The sequence below is a fragment of the Trachinotus anak genome, unplaced genomic scaffold, assembly GCF_046630095.1.
Source record: "Trachinotus anak isolate AG129_WGS33_773 ecotype Australia unplaced genomic scaffold, CSIRO_AGI_Tana_v1 ptg000009l, whole genome shotgun sequence".
Classification (NCBI taxonomy): domain Eukaryota; kingdom Metazoa; phylum Chordata; class Actinopteri; order Carangiformes; family Carangidae; genus Trachinotus; species Trachinotus anak.
Window position 1 is genome coordinate 2,894,778 of NW_027273860.1, and position 19,521 is coordinate 2,914,298.

General features: G+C 42.0%; 1 protein-coding gene and 1 long non-coding RNA gene across 5 annotated transcripts in view; one reads left to right on the plus strand and one right to left on the minus strand.

The window, feature by feature from the left end:
* Positions 1-4,139: 4,139 nt before the first annotated feature.
* On the minus strand, positions 4,140-13,881 carry LOC139625041 (uncharacterized). 2 transcript variants are annotated; one of them, XR_011691824.1, is made up of 3 exons: positions 12,676-13,881; positions 8,093-8,203; positions 4,140-7,671 (listed from the first exon to the last, which is right to left on the minus strand). It is a non-coding gene; the product is annotated as an uncharacterized lncRNA (long non-coding RNA). The 2 variants fall into 2 exon arrangements; XR_011691825.1 differs by lacking the exon at positions 12,676-13,881 and adding an exon at positions 11,568-11,707.
* The window catches only part of rnf152 (ring finger protein 152), a 48,869-nt gene continuing 41,013 nt past the window's right edge, over positions 11,666-19,521 (plus strand). The window contains exon 1 of one of the 3 annotated variants that reach the window (XM_071484619.1): positions 11,666-12,024. The gene's annotated coding sequence lies outside the window, so the exon portion shown is untranslated. Of the gene's footprint in view, positions 12,161-19,521 lie in introns of all 3 variants that reach the window. The other 2 variants (XM_071484620.1, XM_071484622.1) reach the window with 2 other exon arrangements.

The following is a 19,521-nucleotide window of genomic DNA, read 5'->3' on the forward strand; positions in this document are numbered from 1 at the left end:
GCTTTTTAAAAGACTCCCGCAGACAGACGCTTAATAGTGTAACTCCTGGTGTTGTCCATCAAGACGAGCCAGTTGTTCTCCCGAGGCTCTGCGTGGAATGAGCTGCTGTGATGGCTGAGAGACATGCCAGACCAAGGTGGATTACCGCCTGGGCAAAGTGGGCGACTTCCAACCTCCATACTACTACGGTTATGATGGGACCTCCTGTCAACATTTAGTTTTAATACTTTAACTGCTTTCCTTTATATTGTTTTCCTTTTTTTGTTGTGTTTGATTAAATTACTTCCATTGTTTCTCTTTATTAAGTTATAAAATTCACAGGAAAACCTCAGGGAAATTCCGTATCATTCCATTATAGGGACTGCAACCAACAGCTGTTTTCAGTATCATTTCATCCGACAGTTATTTTGTTAACTGAAGGTTCAGTTAATTAAATGTCAGAAAATAGTGAAAATGCCTGAAGCCCAAGTAAACATATACAACTTGCTTTTATTTTGTCTGGCCAACAACCAAATGATGTTGAGTTTGAGATCATAGAAAACTGAAGAACCAGCAAATATCCACATTTTACAGGCTAGTACCACTGAATATGGTCAGACTTTCTCGTCACTTTCCAATACCGAGTCACTGGAGGCTGCCCTGAAGATGCAGCACTGCTCTGAGGACGTGTTATAACCTCTTGTAAACAGCTCTCGGCTCTGGTTGGTTTCTGAGGCCCTCGGGTTGTTAATCCAGCCACTAAACATTGATTCTCGTTTCTTTCCTCAACTTGCTTTACATGAAAGTTTACGTGGAGACAAGAGAACTGAGAGAGACTGTCGCCATCGGTAACGTCCACAACAGACACACTGAGCATGTTGTTAAAAGAAGTGAAAGAACAATGTATTCAGCTTGTGAGGCACAGAAGGCGACAAACAAGTGCTATCTTTCTCTATGACGTTCTACATAAAACAACTAATTGTGGATCAGGTCCAGTGGTTACCAGTGTTTCTTTAGTTCCAGTGCCCCCTTCATCAACACCCCCACCTGTCATGTTCCAAATGTGTTTTATTGATTAAATTAAAGTGGATATTGTTGCAGTTTTTTTTTTATCATGCGATGCATAGCAATCCTGGAACTGTCAGTGTGTGGCCTTGGTTTCTTTTTCCATTTCTTTTCGTATTTGTACCAGATTTCAACCATTTATTCATCACTTTGATGTCCCTGCTTGAGATATTGTGGCACTTTTAGTCTGTCGATACATTTTGGTATTAGGTATACTGTCAAATTTAGCAGGAACCAACCGATTTGATCTTATGCACAAATGATTTTGGTACAGTTTGAGAAAAAAATGAAAAGTATACAACAACCCTGTTTCCTAGAAATTACACTTATACACAACTCATTTATAAATGCTAATCTGTTTTGAAGGAAACTGTGCAACAGTCACTGGTACTGCAGCACATTTCTTAAAGTTTTCTCCCACATTTTAGTAGTTTTTTTTTTTTTTTTTTACTTTGTGCCCTTTGACAGCTTCCCGCCCAAATGCTGCATGCTCCAAAAACATCACTGAAAATTAAATTTAAGAAAAACAGGAAACTACAGACAGACTCAGCATGAAAATGTATCTTTTGCTCATTTTATATTTTAGTTACATATTCCAGCTTTAAAGAGGCTCAGAGTCTAATTTATAACGCCAGAACTTTGATTTCCTGAGGTGTGTGTTTCATCTGACCTCTGCCGCAATATTCACTGGATTCATCTCAGCTTGGCTTCAAAGACAAAGAAGCTGCGGGTCGTCCTGCTGATTCAAGCTTCATCAGAGAGTTTCTGAGCAGTAACACCAACTTTAGAGTCTATCAGGATGTAATTAAAAGCTTAAAAGCTAAAGAATAATCAAACGTTGTTTGATCTGAAATTCCCTCTAATTGAAAAGATTCAGAGCAAAGTTTGATTCCCTATGTCCCACTTCCCATTTAGTGAGTAAGTAAACTTCATCTGTTGAGCACTTGTCAAGAGAGGAGTTACAAAGTGTGGGAGAAAATACAGAGACAAACAGGAAAAACAGCACAAACAGACATGAGATATGAGTTTTCAATATAATTTCCAAGAAAAAAAAAAAGAAATATATCAATCACAGCATCCTAATTCCCAAGTTAACGTCTTCAAACTGTTTGCTTTGTCGAAAACTGAAAGATATTCAATCATCGCTCACATTAGATATTATTAATTATTAGTTATTGTTGCATCAACACTGTTGCCACCCATAGAGCCAGCATGGCTGAGAATACAGGTGATACTGTCGTCACCTCTCCACATCCTTCACAGGGCAACCGAAGTCGACCTCTGCTCTGTTTACCTCGCGTCGATGTACCCGCAGGAGCTGCAGCCTAAACTGATTGTTGTTTGTGAGCCCATCTCGGCCTCTGTAAAGTGATTACTCTCATTCACAAACATCCATCTTGGAGCAGAGACTCCGGGAAAGCAGGTCAGTCAGGGGCCGGTTTTTTATTTTAACCTGGGATAAACTCAATCTCACGTCAGAGTGTATCCAATTATACAGCCTCGCCCGCCTCATTCAGAATGAGGTCACCTTAACTCCTATCTCTTCCTCATCGAGCGGAGATTGAAAGGGGGATTTGATTGGGTGATAGCGGTCGAGGCGGAAGGTGGTGGGGGAATATCAGCTGAATTTCCATCAGCACCCACTTCCATCTCTTTGGGAAGAAATGCTTGGGGGGGGGGGGGGGGGGGGGACTTGCCAGGTGGAGTGTGAAGTGAAGGCGGCAGTCAGGTGGTCAGTCCAGGGATGAGTCAGCAGATGTCTTATCAGTTTTCAGACAGTTTTTGTGTGAATGTGTGTGTGTGTGTGCGTTTGCTGGTTTGTGTCCATATGTGTGGAAAGTTTGGAGCTATATATCTAATACTTATCTATAGCCTGCTTCCTTGCATTGGATTAAATAAAAAAGGGTAAATAGACTACCTGTGGTTCAAGAGAGAGACTTGATTATTATCTGACCAATGCATTTTTGTCCTCAGTGAGGGACACGTGTCTCTCTTCTGCATCTCAATACCCATTTATTGTACAGCACTGAAATAAATGTTTGAACTCATTTTTTGCAGTTTTTCAGTGATATGCTCTAAACTTCACAATCTGAATGAAACACTTTTATTCAGTGTCCTCTGTGGTGGACATGGAGACCAACTTAATCAGTTTTATATGAAATTCAAGGAAACAGGAATAATTGTAAATTGTGCACCTTTCATGTATCCTTTTGAACTTGTTAACCCACTGATTATTAATTCAAATAATTTTCTTAATTTTACTTGCATGACAAAAGCATTTTGGACAAGTGCATTGCCTTACACAGCCATCTGGATGAGTTTGGTTTCACAATTATTTTACATTTACATGCACATTACATTAGAAACAGTCACTTTTATCCAAAGCAGCTTTCAAGTGAGGAACATCACTGAAGCTTCAGTACAGTAGGAGACCTTGGTGCAAGTACTAAGTACAAAAGTTTCCAGTATCAAAATTTAATTTGATTTTTTTCTTTTTTTAATGCTGTTGTGTCACATTCATTCTTTTTTTTTTATCCTTAAGTGCAATAAAAAGACAACAGACTTATTTTATCCAATATTTACTGAAATACCCAAACTTTTCTGATAAAGGGTCATTCAGTTCTTTTTGAAAGGTGATTGATTTAATAAGACTCTACTCTTTATCCTCTTATCCTCCTCTGATCTTGAACTGAAGGTGATGGAAGGTGGTGGAAAATAATTTTTCCTTTGCAGGGCAGAAAACTCCCAGCGGCAGGTACGTTACTCTGGTTAGTCAGGAGATAAAATGTTCAGCCTGTATGTGGGTAATACAGGAAAGTTTAAGCCTATTTCTGGCTTTTAGATTAAAATACTGTATTTCTGGTACAGTTTATATAAAATAAGCCAACAGGTATGCTAGGAGAAAATTACACTCTTCATTGCCTCTGTGAAGATAAACATCTCAGCGGGGTGTTATCTCATTTCAGCGTCCTGCAGACCTGCACATCAAACAGTCGGGTGATTCACTTTCCAACTGGGAGACAAGTTCGAAACAGCTATGATCGATATTTTAACATTAACAGTGCATGAAATGACGATGTTGCTCGTAGCGATGACCCCCCCACCCCCCCACCCCTCCGGGCTTGATGGAGCTTTAATGTGAGTTTCAGCTCATTGTTTAAATGTAGACAAGAACACACAAGGGCATTTAAAAGGTTAAAATCCTGAAAATGATTGAATGTTTGGTAGTTATGAGTGGGACTGATGTTGAATTAAAAAATAATTCACTGAAAGTGGAAAATGATATGAATGTATATTTTTATTGCAGACATGTTTGACCTCACTGTAAGTTTTTTAAAGGATGTACAAGGGTTCATTTTTAAATCAAGTGACTAAATGTTTAAGTGCTTAATTTGTTCTTTAAATACTTGCTTCACTAGGTCACATCAGTAATTACAAAAAAGTTTTATTATGGATACCACTGAATTTCATAAATTGTCAACAATTTCACTATTGATTGTTAACATGGCTGAATGTGATTATACGAATCGGTTAATATTTGCATCCCTGATGAGCTGTAATCACTGGAAGCACAACTTGAACAAAGAGAGCTATCACTCCTGTTTACAAAACTGAGTTCACACAACCCTTTATCCATTATACACCATGAACCTGGAAATAACAGTACCACTTAGTACACCGATCTAATATGCATGTTCATTAGTCAGGCCTCAGCAACACATTTCACTGTGTTAGTGCACAGCTTCAAGGTTGATTAGTTCATTCCAGAGATACAAAGTGTTTAAAAACGTATGCTGCTGTGGGAAAAACTGCAGCTCCTACTGATGTCTGATACCGTTAAACACAGAACATGAATGTGCACATGCTGCTACAGCTTAGATCATAAAAACAAAGACGGCCAGTGATTCATACAAGGTCGGCCTCCGCCCTCAGGTCCTCCTAACTGTAAATCACTCTCGAGATGAGCGTCAGCCAAATGCTTAAAATGTAAATGTCCTCATCATGGTGGCTGAGCCTGGTGCCAGGCCTGCAGGGTCCTATCGGTCTGCAGGCAGCGGCAGCGCTGCAGTAGAGCCGGCGGGGAGCAGATGGGGGGACGGAGCAGATCCCTCTGATGAGCCACTGAGAGAGGTTCACTGATTGCACTAATTTAACAGATGAGCTTCATCTTCAGTCTGCTGAATTTCAGAAGCAGGACAAATCGTTGTTGAATGTTGTGTAGTTCCTCTTCTGCTTGTGTTTTTTTGTTGTTGTTGTTGTGCAGCTGCCTGACCTGATCTCTGTGTCCTTTAGACATCTCTCCATGTTCACTGTTGTTCTTTCCACAGTGCTGATCTCAGTTGTTTTCATGGTGTTGTTTTGGAAAGTATGTGCTGCTGCATGTTATCAACAGCACTTGACACTGGGGCTGTAACAAGGAATTTTATAAGTACTGAAGTCTGGAGTCCAGATTCCCCAACATAAAAAATGTTTGACTTGCCACCAACCAAACTGAATATAAAAAAAGAAAAATCACAAAATTTTACAATCCTGTATCTAACATAGCTGTCCTGATGAAGTCCTTTGAAATATTAAGTACAGTAACTCAAACCGTTCGGCTAGCGGCTTCTTGTTTTTTGCTGATGCGCACAGTAAGGTCAACAGTCACTTTAGCCGAGGCTAACGCTCGCTTTGCCAGGTCACATCAGTTGTCACCAATTAAGGTTAAATCTGGGAGTAACTTGATCACAGTACAAAAATAAACTTGTTGTTGGGTTTGTGTGCTGCTTATTTTGTTCTCTGAATATATTAGTACTTAAAAGCTTAATTATATTTACAATAATGCTGTAAAGAATCATTTCTTTGGTGACCACAGCTATGATTGCCATTTCCCACAGGCCTGTATCTACTAATTGTGGATTAAAATGATGAAATCATTGGATAAAGGTCGTCACGACCCCTTTCACATGAAACTAGTGGCCCAGAAAAGTGAACACAGCTCACCTGAGACTTTGAAAGGACTTAACCTGAGGAAATCAGGTCCCCAAACTGGCCGAGCACTGATGAGAAAAAGGTTACACTGAATTCAACTTGTTTAAAAGTTATGACTGCTGCATCACAATTAGGTCTGGATTCTCTGAAGTCACGTCAAAAAGGCCTGTCCAAGTTTGAAGACTCCTCCACATGTGCCCAGTATCCTATAATCCATTGTGCACCAGTAAGTTCGAACAACTTCAGCTCCTAAAGTAGCGATCAGCCTCGATCACAAAGTGGGGCTGTGATGGAGAAGAGAGTTCGATCAGCCCCGGGAGACCTCATTCATTTACTCCATTTGGAGTCAGTTCTGGAGCTGGTTGTGTTCGGCACGCAGAACATCTTGATTTGAAACTTTGAACCGAAACTGAAATTTCACAGAGAGAGGAGCACTGATCCTTTCTTTTCTCTCGTCTCTTTAATGAAGCCATGATGGACATGATATCCAGCTTCAAAAGTTGCTTCAAGAGGAGAGTTGAGCAGCTTCCACCTCTGCGCCTGCATTAAAGCGACTGCGCCTTATTATTCAGTTGAATTAAGCAAACCGATTATTTAATCCCACCTTTATCACCTTTGTTTTTATATTTTAGAGCATCACCTGTAAATTTCACACAGGTCACATTATGTTATTTCTGAGCTATTAAGCTTTAAAGATCACTTGAACCTGTCTATTTCTTCCAATCTGCAAACCTTTCCCTGCACATGATGTTTTTATTCTATGAATGAGCAAATTCATTAAATTGTTTAATAAAAAATCTGAGCCAAGAATATTGTCTGCAATATGTAACCAGAAAATGTTCATGTAAAAATACTGTTTCCACGTGCGGAGTGTCTGCAGACCATTACCGGGTTCATCACGTGTCAAATGCTTTATGTGCCTGTATGTAAATAATGTATTTCACACCTGAAATTGCTGCTTTTTCATTTGTTCCATTGTGTGAAGTGTGTGAAGTCTGCTCTACACTGGATGGGCTTTGATTATATGTGATTTTTTTTTTTTTTTTTTAACTAACCTGACAATATCACTGACATTCTTCTGCTGGGAGAGTAAAAGGCTTCTCCCACACTATTTTGTCTTCCCTTCCAGGACTTTCTAACTCATCTGAGTGGAAACAGAACGGCTCACAGCTTCTGAGAGCAACTTTGAACAAACTTTTTTGGACGAGCTGCGAGAAGAACTGACAAATTGCTCAACTTTTTTTACTCTTCTTTTTTTTTCCATGCAGTTGCCCTGGGAACAAGGCATGCATGCTCACTTTCCACTTGACATACATTACATTTCCACTTGACATATGTACTTTACATTACATCAGACGTGAGTGGGGGGGAGGGAGGGGTAGGGGGTTTTGTGTGGGGGCGAGAAATCATGTGAGAGACAGATAAAGCTCTTCTCTTCCCAGAGAACCTCCAGAGTGCACATCACTTTTTTTTTGAGGATGCAGCTTGTCACTGCACATCACCCAGACAGCGGAGCGGCAAGCACAATAGGCAATTAGAAGTTCCCATGGAAGCACAGGAAACACAGGCTGTAATGGGGAAAAGTGGGGGAGGATTTCAGGAGGTAGTGCGGGGGCAGGAGGTGGGGATGCTGCATCCTTTTGAAGAGTCTGATCCCTGCAGGAGAGAAATCACAATCACCTTTATTTACTCGTCAGAAAGCACTGCAGTCCTGAGGATTCTGCCTTTGTGCCGTCGCTGCTTATGAACACAATTACACAATAGTCACACACTGATGCCTCAAATTGTGCAGCAGAAGAAGAAGAAGAAGAAGAAGACACAGAGTGGCCACCCTCCACTCCCCCCCCTTCTCCTGTTCACCCCTCCCTCAATTACTATCTATTCAGCCTGAAGTGGTACCAGGTGGTTGATGTTTTGTGATGTAAAAGTCGACAGGAGCGGAGAAAATTTACACAGAAGCGTGCCGGCTTTCATCTCATCCACTCCCCCATGTCCCAGTTGGAGTTTTGCTTCGTTCAGCGGCTGACCTAATTCTCCAGGAATCTAAGTGCTGTGTGTTTTTATCACTCATTCATACCATGCAATGAAGGAAGTCGGAGTGGGGGGAGAGGAAAGGGAACGTCCTTTAATCCATCAACCAATCAAGTGTCAACGTCTGGAGAAACGCTCCACCCTGTACTGTCTTTGTCTGTGTAAACAAACAGAAAGAAACAGAAAAAGGTGGATGTGGCACAAACAGAGGAAATATTTCTTCACAATATTCATACTGTCAGGCGGAAACTGATGCAGCAAAAGGAATACACTGATATTTCAAGGTATATGTGTGATTTTAGGGAAGAGTGCAGATTGAAATGTAGGAAAATCAAAGGATACTTCAAGTTTATTACAACTTGGATCTTGTTTTTGTAGTTTGACCTTTGACATTTTTTCTGCTCATAACAACAACGCACTCACCAAAGTAACAAATGAGATCGAGGAACACGGGGACAGCGCCACAGCGAAGTGTACGTCAAGGCATAAAACAAGTCGAAGAAACATTGCATTAATCCCGACTAAACAATCACTTTTTATTTCAACTTTAAAAGTTGTGGTTGATCATTTACTTTATTAGAAGTTGTTGATTACTTCATGATCTTTCAACCCTAACAAGTATTTTCGGGGAAGGCCTGAAGGTTGGTGTTAGGCAACTTAAACATGTAGGGAAAGATTGTGGTTGGTTAATAAAAACTGAAACACTGTGTTACAGACTCACCACCGACCACCGGATGTAAACCATCAGGTTCAGATTGTCCACTGTTAAATGATTTCCTTGCAAGTGGATAAAAACTAAACAGTAAAAGTTGCCAGAAGTTATTATTATTGAGGTCCTGAAGTCATCCCAAACCTCACTAATCCCGCTAATGAACACGTCTTCGTAGCAGCTCCTGTGGCGTGGAGCCAAATTCTCCATCAACTTTTCCTCCAGAACCCGTTTCTAATTGTTCTTGGCAACGCCTCAATTTGAATTTGTAGAAGTGTGAATCGATATATGTGTGAAAACGCGAGTCAACACAACGAGCGCAGAGGTTAAAAACGCTCCTGCAGCTGTTGCTGTGCGTCAGGCGTGTTGCAGGGTTATTGATCAGGACGGATGAGGACTGGAGGTTGCTTCCTGCCCGCCTGTGTGTTTATTCAGTCTACAGTTGAGGAGGAGAGCGTGTTCTCCGAATGCCAATTAAGCTGGTGATGGTCAGATCATTGTCGCGGTGTGCTGATGACTGGCAGGCCTGACAGGCCGGCTGAGCCGCGCATGTGCTCCCTTTAATTAATTGCCAGCGGCTCGGCCGTGTGTGGGCGGACAGAGCGAATATGGATGTCGACGGAGAGCAGAAACTTGTCCTTTGTGTCATTTTTGTGTGAAACAAAGGGTGAGAAATTGGGGCAGAGTAAAGCTTCACCGCTCTCCGACAGAATGAAGCAATTTTTTTTTTTTTTTGGTTCCGTGTGATTGATCTCAGAAACACAATTTGTTGGTTTCTGCAGAGCAATTTGTCTATGAGTGAGGAACAAAATGTACAGCATTTATCTGAGGGTAAGCTAAAGGTTAGCTTTACTCCCCCCAGACAAATGTGTGTGTCTCATACACACACATACACACACACACACACCTATTTGAACCAGTGGGCCACTGCAGCTTGGTGTGTCTTGTGGGCTGCAGACGGATTTAGGCACCAAAAGTCAACATTAGCATTTCAGAGGCCGATCTAGTTTCATTAACTCAGTCTTGTGTAAGATTTCCCAACTCCCCCCTGAGCCTGGAGCAGTATCAGACATTTACGGGCTCCCGAGGTGTGTTGCCATTTCAGAGCCTTAGTGCATCACAAATTTAAATTCATTATCCTCCATAATTAAAGCAAATATATATGAAAGACGGCTTACACTACAGCGATACCGTCGGTGAACTCCAGAGGGACTGAGGCTCAGGCCTGCAGCTCAGGTGGCTTCTAACACACACACACACACACACACACACACACATATCTATAAATATAGCATCTTGTTAAATGCATCCTCAGGGTTCCCTTTAATAATTTAACCCCAAACTGTGAGCCGCCCCTGCATATATCTGCAGCCTTACAAAGTGTAATTGCCACTACTTTTAATTATACTCTCGTTTAATTTGCTCAGTCTGATGGCGGGGAAATCAGTCTTAGAGCAAATCAGAGCTTTTTCACTGACAGAACATCGTTACAACACGCCTGTAAAACTCTCAGAGGAACACTGAGAGCGTGTCCATGCTGCTCAATGGGGAATTAATACCGACTTGATCATAATTCCTGCTATTTTTTTAAAATCTCCTGTGAGGGAATATAGTTCAGTTCCACTCTTGTCGAGGCTGTTATATCAGACAGCATCCTTTTGTTTTACCAGCAGCGTCATTATATTTTAATGATGAGGGTTTATACACCTCAATTGTCCATGGTTGAGTGATAATCAGTCTGAATGAAGCAAATCTGTCCTAACTTGACTTATCACAGAGGAAACACTTGCATGTTTCTTTACAGCGAGCCACACACTGCAAGAAAAGAACTATACGAATCAAATATATATGTTTAATCTGTTTTCTACTTATAAATGCATTAAATTAGTTTGATACATGTCATCATTTCTCCATAATCCGATTCAGTCTCCCTGTACAGCTTTCTGAGTCCGGACCCCTCCTCTATTCACTGGGCCCTTATACTGGCTCCCCCCTGACTTTTGAAGGTGGATGTTAAATTAAAATCATTGCTGGTTATGGTGAGGGTCCTATTTGTGGGGGGGCTAATAATAGATTCTGCCCTTTGCCCCCTGTAAGGGCAGGGGGCAGCCCTAACAGTTTTCAGAGGGGCATCTTGGTTTGACCAGAGAAAACCTGGAAGAGAAACTGGGGGTCCAGACGGGCACTTGGGTTGAGAAGGGGGGGTGCAACTTGAGCCAAATAGAGAGATGTTTTATTGACAAGAAAGGCATTTGAATGACCAGAGGGGCATTTGGATAAACAAGGGGGCATTTGGGTTGAACAGAGGGAGACTTGGACCAACCAGAGGAGCATTTTAGCCACAAGAAAGACCCTTGTGCCGACCTGAAGAATGATATGGTGAGCTGAAAGGTGCTCAAAAGGGGTATTTAGGCCAACCAGGGGGGCATTTAGGCAGGGGGCTGAAAAAAGGGACCAACCAGTGGGGAGACTAGGTGACGAGTAAGACAGTTACTTATCTGTATCCAGAGGGGCATTGGAGCAACAAAAAAGGTACTAGGGTTGACCATAGGGGCATCTAGGCCAACCAGGGGGCATTTGGGCTCATCATCATTTTAGCAACAGAAGAAAACACACCAAGGGGGCATTTAGGTTGAAAAAAGGGGGACAAGTGGGTGATAGGAAACTGGGTCATTCAGAGGGAAAATCTGGGGAGAGGGGCAATTAGGCCTCATTTGTGCCTCTTTGTTATCACATTAGGGCAGATATGTCGCATGAAACTGCCCCACTAGGACAGTTAAAGCTATCTTAAAGGTTTGAAAATGGCACCTACCCCAGAAAGGACAGACTGTGCCGCCCTGTGCGCGCCTCTGTTGTGACTTTAAAAGTGAGTGTGGGGCTACACAGCCTCCATCAGGAGGGGCAGTTTCTGCAGCGCAGCCAGAGCCAGCGGAGCGCAGCGGTGCGGCAGGACTCCCGGCCGCCGGACCCACACCCACACCCACACCCACGCACCCCGGCCCGGGGGCTTTACCCACAACCTTTCCTCTCTTCCTGCTCACAGCGCCACGGAGGAGGAGGAGGAGGCTGGGCCAGTGAGCGGCGGGGGGAGTGGGAGGGCTCCACGGGGTTCTCGCTGGTCTGAGACACGGCAGGGAAACGCTGAGCGGCCACGCCGCCCACTGAACGAGGCGAAGCGCGCATCAACGATTTCGCAACCGCCGCCGCTGCCGCGTTTAAATGTGCGGAGGAGCGGAGGAGGGCAGACACACGGAGGACCTAACAACAAGGTGAGCGCTGGGTCTCTGTCCGTCCTTAAAATGCTGATTTATCGCATGGAGTCTGGCTGAAGCGCTTCGGAGCGTCGAGGAGACGCAACAAAGTTATTTTTCGGGAGCAGGAGCCGCTTTTGTTTTGCAGAGAAAGGTGGGAGCAGCATCCCTCTTGTTTGGCTTTGTCTGCACACTTTTGCATGAGCACTGTGTTGAGACATTCGGGCGACACGAAATGCGTGATTGTGACATCAATTTAGGTGCAAATACTGGAGCAAGAGATGAATCTGAGGAGTCTGTCCTGGGATAAAAGCCGCTTTTAATGATGTTTTAATGAACTCATTCTATCTTAGACGTTAGTATTTCTTTATCTGAACCATTTGATTCTCTTTGTTCACATTTCCTTTGTGTTGTTGTGGTCTGGGATCTTCTACCCTCACCCCTCAGCTTTAGTGATGGTCACCCATTGTTACACTGGTTGGATTAGGTGAAGAGAAACCCAGTAAAGTTAACTTTACCTCACTTCTGCATTTTTATAAACAGGAATGAGGGTTTTTTGTGTGGTTCAGTGACACATCTGGTTCACCCTGTTGTTATCTCTTTCCATTATTATCTTTTGTCTGTGGTGTGAAATTGAAAAGCTGTTGTATTTATTAAAAGCATCTTTACCTTCAGCCAGCTCTGGGGCGGGAACAGGCAGTCGGTAATGAAGTGGAAGTGGCTTGTTTCCTCTCTTGACACCGTTGTTTTCAGGTGCAGGATTAGAATTGGTCAGCTCTCCAGCTGTGCCTCAGGCCTTCCAGAGTTCTGCCTGACGCTGCGCTGGTTTGTTTCACTTTTGTGAAATGAGGAGGATTTTCGGTGGGAAGATAGGAGATGGGTTTTAATGAGACTCTGCACGCTGTTTGCCAGTTATCTAAATTTGAAGTTTGGTTGCACTCGGTGAATGCTGCATCCCTCCTCTCCCATTCCATTTGTATTTAGGTCTTCTTCTTCTTCTTCTTCTTCTTCTTGAAAAACCTTGTAATCCCCCCCCCTGCTTTTTCATCAAAAAGCCTGATTTGCTGCAGCTGGACTTCATCCAACATTTAGGATGTGTCAACTCTTACTTAATTCTCTGCTAACTTAATGGCCTGCAGGATTACTGTGTTCGAATGAGAGTTAATGTCAGTTTGATTTCTTGTTCTGCAAGCAGTAAGCCTTCACCACTCTGTGAGCTGTTTCCTCTGTGTCCCTTAAATCATTTCCTGCAGGTTTTTTACACTGATGATGACATACAATACAGTAGATGACAGTTATTTCTTGTATGTCTGCTTACAGCTGCATAACTTACTGCCTGCTTCAGTGTTACTGTAAATTAAAAGAAATCTCTGCCGAAACAAAGCGATCTACAGCGGACGTCTGAAAGCTATTAGCTGTCTGTGATAATGTGATAATGCACATGTGTTCGGATTAGTGCGGCGGCACAAATGCCAAACATTTTCTGGCTGCAGCCTCTCAGAAGGGAGGATTTGTTGCTGTTCTCTGTTTCACATTGAGGTTAACTGAATACCTTTGGGGCTTGGTGTGTTGTTTGGACAAAACAAGGAATCTGAAGACGTCACCATGGGCTTTGGGAATTTGTGATCACGGCCTGATTAACCAGCTAGAAGGCCCCAGGGCAAGAATGAGCTGCTGGGCCCCTATTATCCCACAGTTCCTCACACTTTACTCTGTGTCAGGGATGACCTCAGATTTGCTGTGTTGTGATTTGATTTAACACAACCTACAAACACAACACGAAGAAATGAAGGTCTTAAAACCAGATTTGGACACTTTAAGATTGAACCTCAAGACTGGGTAATAAAATATGACCCACTTTAAAGACTTCTCTTGTGGCCCTCTTGGGGGTGGGGGTGGGGTGGGGTGGGGGGCAGCTATTTTCATTCCTGTTTAATGAGAGAATTTCCTGCTTTTCTTAAGTTAATAATATTTTAAGGGTTTTTGACTTTTGGTCGATCAAAACAAGACATTTGAAGACGTCACGCTTGGCTATGAGAAGCTGTGATGGGTAATTCCTTGACATTTTTTTTTCATGTTTTGTTGACTAAGTGATTATTTACTAAATGTAGGATCAAAGGTTTGTCTATCTTGACTGATGCCAGTGACTTAAAATCAGGATTCACAAGCTGCCAGTCAAATGCTTCATGCCCTTTAACTGTTTTTCATTAACCTGTGTCTTGCAAGTTTATAACTTTAAAGAAATACAGTATTAGATCATGGGAGTTCTCCTTAGTTGAGCTTTGTTTAGCCTGGCTGGTATTGTTGTCCTGACTTGGTTGTGATGGTGATTTCCCACTTGGATAATAATTGAATAATAATGGATAGTGGAAACAGTCATCAGTTGCAGGCCTGGTTCAGAGGAGGTGTCAGTGTGTACAGTGTTGTCAGGAGCATTAACTGAGCAGGGATCAGCGCTGGTGACTCATGAGAAGACGATGTAACAAGTACAAACAGCTCTGCATGTTATAGTAACAACAGGATGTCAAACTGAGTGCACGGGGACTAATAGTTCACTCGGTGGAGTCACTCAGGCACAGTGTTATATTTCTCAGAGATAAATGAAGCATTTTCCCAAAGCACACATCTGCAGTTTACATTCTTCAGATTAAACTATTGGAGGAAGGCTTACATGGCTGCATTTGTGTCTTTGCTTTGTTAACACTGGCTTATTATAAACCATTCCTCCAAACAACAGTCACATGAATTCTTAAGTTGCTTATTTATTGGATGGTGTTGTGGCGACCTGTCAACCTGCCAGGTTAGAGGTTTTGGCTGTGAGGGGCGGGCAGTCAAAACAAATCTGATTGCACCCAGCGCTTTAAGAGAAATGTGATGGATTTGACTGGGCCATTGTGTTTGTACAGTCTGAGATTAAAAGCAGGATTATAAACAAAAACCCTTGTCTGTTATTGCTCCTGATTCTTGGGACGGAGACAAACATTTTCAGACCAATTCAGGGTCCAAATGGGATCATTCCTACCTGGACAAATAAATAGCTAAACAAAAACAGTAAATGTTCCACTAAGCCTCTCATAGATTTGGGGCTCACGGTAATTTTCAAAGCCGCTGAGGCATTTCACTGAAACATTGCAGTCTTTGTTTTAATCAAAATGTAGAACAATGTGAGAAAGAGCAAAGGTCTGGAGCTGCAGAGAGATCAGTTATCACCATCATTCAAATGCATTGTTGGAACAAGATAACATACTGTACTTATGTAAAAGCACTTACATTTGTGGGCGGGGTGGACAAAATATCCCGAACAGCTGTATGGTATAATGCAGTCCACTCTAACAGCTTTCCTCAGCCTATTTTTTCCCCTGACTGTGTCATTCAAATTCAGTTTTGAAGCATTTTGGTGGTTTTAAGACTGTTGCAGGCAGGTGATCAGTTTAAGATGTTGTCCCGCATTTGTCCGAATGCTGGGTGGGATACACTTAAACTGCACTGTGAACCTCAGAGGGAATGGGATAAGATGTGGGCTTTTGGGAGGGCCAAAGCCATGTTTTCATTCCAATGACGTGATATTTTAAATCAGTGGTTCCCAACCTTTGGGCCCCAGTACGTCTGTGTCAAAAAGTGGAGTTCATAAATGTAAAGCTGGTTAGTAAGAATTCAAAGGAAAGAGAGTCAAGAGACAGATGGTGAATCGACAAGTGATCTCTCCCATCAAACAGAAGAGAAAAATTGAGCTGCTTTCAGTTCTGTCCTGAATGTTCAAACATTGCTAAAATAAAAACTGCTCTGAGAACGTATTGTTACGGATCCGGAAGTAGGCTGCCAATGTCAACTTGGCAATGAGTTAGAAAAGTTTGGAAACCACTGTTTTAGATAATCAGGGCCGACCTTGTGGCAGCAGTTTGGGGAAGGTCCCTTCCTGTTTAAAAATGTCAGTGCCCAGATGTCAGAAATGGTTTTTCCCAGCTAGGTGTGGAGTAACTGGACTGGCCCACACACTTCAGCCCAATCCAGCAGCTTTGGGATGAACTTGAACACCGACTGAGTCAGAACTTATCACCCAACATCAGCGTTGGACCTCACTAATGCTCTTGTGGCTGAATGGGAGCAAATCCCGGCAGCAGCTCTTAAAATCTGGCAGAGAGACTGAATCCAGAGGAGTGAAGGCTGTTAAAGCTGCAGCTTAATGCCCATTGTCTTGGAATTAGATGTGCAGGAATCACACTGGGGTGTTTTATCCACATGATATTGGCCATATAGTGCAAGATAAATAACAGATGGAGAATGGTCGGATGGTTAGAAAGTGCTCAATAAATACCTACTTTTACCAAATTTGTTGTCTGAGGTGGTGTCCAAATGTCCTAAACTATATTATATTTTGTTTGTTACTTGTACAGGAAACAACGGTTCATTTAAATTTGTAATGGGATGTTGTAGACGTGACTCAAACAGGAGGCCATGCCTTGCTAACAAACCTTTTGGGGATCAGAAGCACAGTCAATGAGATTTTAAGTTGAAACCACATCATTTGAAGGAACAGCGTAATGTCTCTGTCCTTGCAGACCAACAGAATTCAGCCGTTGCGGCCAGGGCGACTTAATCTCCAGGGGAACATGTCACCTCGTATCACCCACACTTACCAATATTTACTTGGCTTCATCGAACTGCTGCCTGATGCATGTGTGAGCAGTTGAAAAGAAATGATGGTAAACATATTCTTTGAGTTTGCTGAGGCGTGGAGCTTCAGACACAGTCCTACTAGGGCTGTACCGACTCTTTCTTCCCCTTTTTATTTATCTGGCAATCAGAAAGTCTATTGGCACGAGATTCAGTGGTGACTTTCACCACAGTAACATAGGCAAATGCAATATAGACACAGTCATAGACAGCTGCATATGATGCAAGATTTGAATTACAGACAGAATGTCAGGATTTGTTGGAATAATGACACAAGCAGCGCGCATGTATTTATGTTTATATTAGGCTCTTGTAACATTATTTATTTAACCTTCAACATTAAAAATAATGTGTAAATGCATAAACAAATGAATTAATTTCATTGAAATAAGTGAAATCTCTCCATCAACAGAATAGGCCAACTTCTTTATTTCTCTTTAAACACATAAACTAATATATAAATCTCAACAAGAATAAATGAACAAATGAAAATATTTAAGACTGGAATTATTTTTGGATGAGAATAAAAAACACAGGCCATAAATGTTTAGTTTAAGAGGCTCGATTTATTAGGCTGCTCCAGGCCTGTTTCTCTTAATGCATCAACAAAACTTGAAAACAAACACCTGCGATTTAAGGTTTGAAAGAAATTTTAGGACCAGTGTGTAGGATGTCGTGACATCTAGTGGTGAGGTTGCAGATTGCAACCAACTGAATACCACTCCCTTTCCAAGCTTGTAGGAAAAGCTACGGTGGCCATCAGGTAACGTAAAAACACAACACGACACCTGTCTAGAGCCAGTGTTTGGTTTGTCTGTCCTGGGCTTCTGTAGAAACATGGCAGGCTCTGAGGAACAGGACCCAATCCCTACGCAGATATGAAGGGCTCATTCTAAGCTAACGAAAATACAATGGTTCTTTGTTTCAGGTGATTATACACCAATGAAAACATAATTTTAAATATTAGACCCCCCTAAATACTTCACACTGGTCCTTTAAGATGACAAAGCAATTTGTTTCAAGCCTGTAGAACAAAACAGTTTAGTTGGGTTCTGGTTCCACATTAGTTACTTAAAGAGGATGAATTTGGCATATAAGTGAATCTGATCAGGGCTTAAAAGGATGGATTCTGATAACACTCGGTTTAGCTGAACCTTCTTGTTACTGTTCAGGCTTGTAGATCCTTCTTAAAACCCTCTGGATGAGTGTAGAAAACACAGCCACAAGCTAACGATGCGTGATTAGTTCCTGAACTCGCTGTCAACAGGTACAGTGTTGTGGAAAATGAGGAGGACTTGATTCAGTTTAATTCTTGTGGAGTGGTTTGCCTCAGAATTGTGATTGAAAGTTGTGATGCTGTGCAGAGCTCGCAGCCTCTGGTCTAGTCAGTGCATCAGTTAAATAAATATGACAAGCTGTTCATTAACTAGATCAACGGTTTCATGTTAGTCTCAAATTGAATATGTCGAGCTGATGTTAATGTCGGTTGATGGAGGATTCACCGCCTGCAGGATTAAGATGATGTTCTCCATCAACAGATTTTTTTTTTGCCCAGCGCTCGTTGTTTCCGTAACCTCTCTGGAGACGTTGGGTCCGGCTCTGTGTGCCCTCTATACATCATTTCCCACATTATTCTCTTCCCTTTTCCCAAAACTGAGCCTTGGCTTCATTAATTTCTTCTCTCCCAAGACGTTGGCAGGTCCGCTTCCACCTTTCCCTCTGCTTCATTTGCATCTTGGCTCCACACGGCTGCCCAAGTGTTTTCTGGGAGTCAGGTGGCTAATTGGTTCCCATCTGTTGGGAGAAAGTGGCCTTTATGGGATCTTGGGTAATTTGTGTCAGGAGTTTTACCATATTGAATTAGTTTTCTTCCCTCTGTCCGGAGGTCAGACTGATATAATTTGTTTTTGTCTGCTATAGCATTTCACAATTTTTCATGAAATGTTTTGGTATCACTTTCTGATACAGAGAGGCTTAAGTTCTAATAAATATCAGTTACTAATCATTTATAGATCAGTTGAATCCAATACATACTGGACGACAGCCCAGAAGTTGTTCTTATTAATGGCTTGAAGCATTAGTAAATGATTTATTAACCATTTATCAATCCATTGATTACAGCTCATGAATGGTGCCTCATCAGAAAGTTGATAATGTTTTTGTCTTCGGCAGCTTTTGGGTTGTTTTCAGTGCAGGATGCATGTTGGGTCGTCATCATTATTATTTTGTTTTTAATTTCACAATCATCATCTGCAGCGCGAGTCTCTGTCTGTGTAAAGATGAGGTTCAGTGAGAGGAAGTGGCCAGGTCAAAACAGGAAGTGACAGGAAACAGTGAAATGCTTGTTCACACAGACACGAGAACCACACAGACGACAGTTTGTTTACTCCTGTGCTACCTGTGCTGACGTTCAGCTGGCTCTCATCCATACACTGCTGTCCCTGCACCTTTCTGTTCCATTCACCTATTGATTAATGAGATTTTTATCATCCATAAACAATGTTGATATGATGATATTTTCAAGGGATGACATGCTAAAGTGAAAACACCCATTTCCAACAAGATTTACACTGTATACTGTACTACCCTGACAGGTCTGAAAGCAGTGACAAAATAAATGTACTTTCATTGAAGTCATTCACAAGCTGCATGTTTTGTTTTGCTGATGCAAAATTCAAGTTAAACACAACTTCCTCTTTTACTGTCTCAATACTTTAGTCTTGCTAAACCTGGCTTTGCTCATTTAACTTTAACTCTGCTACAGTTGATTACAAGAAGATAATTCCCAATACATTTGATAAGTGATTAATTTGTATTTGCATCATTAAAAGAAAAATATGT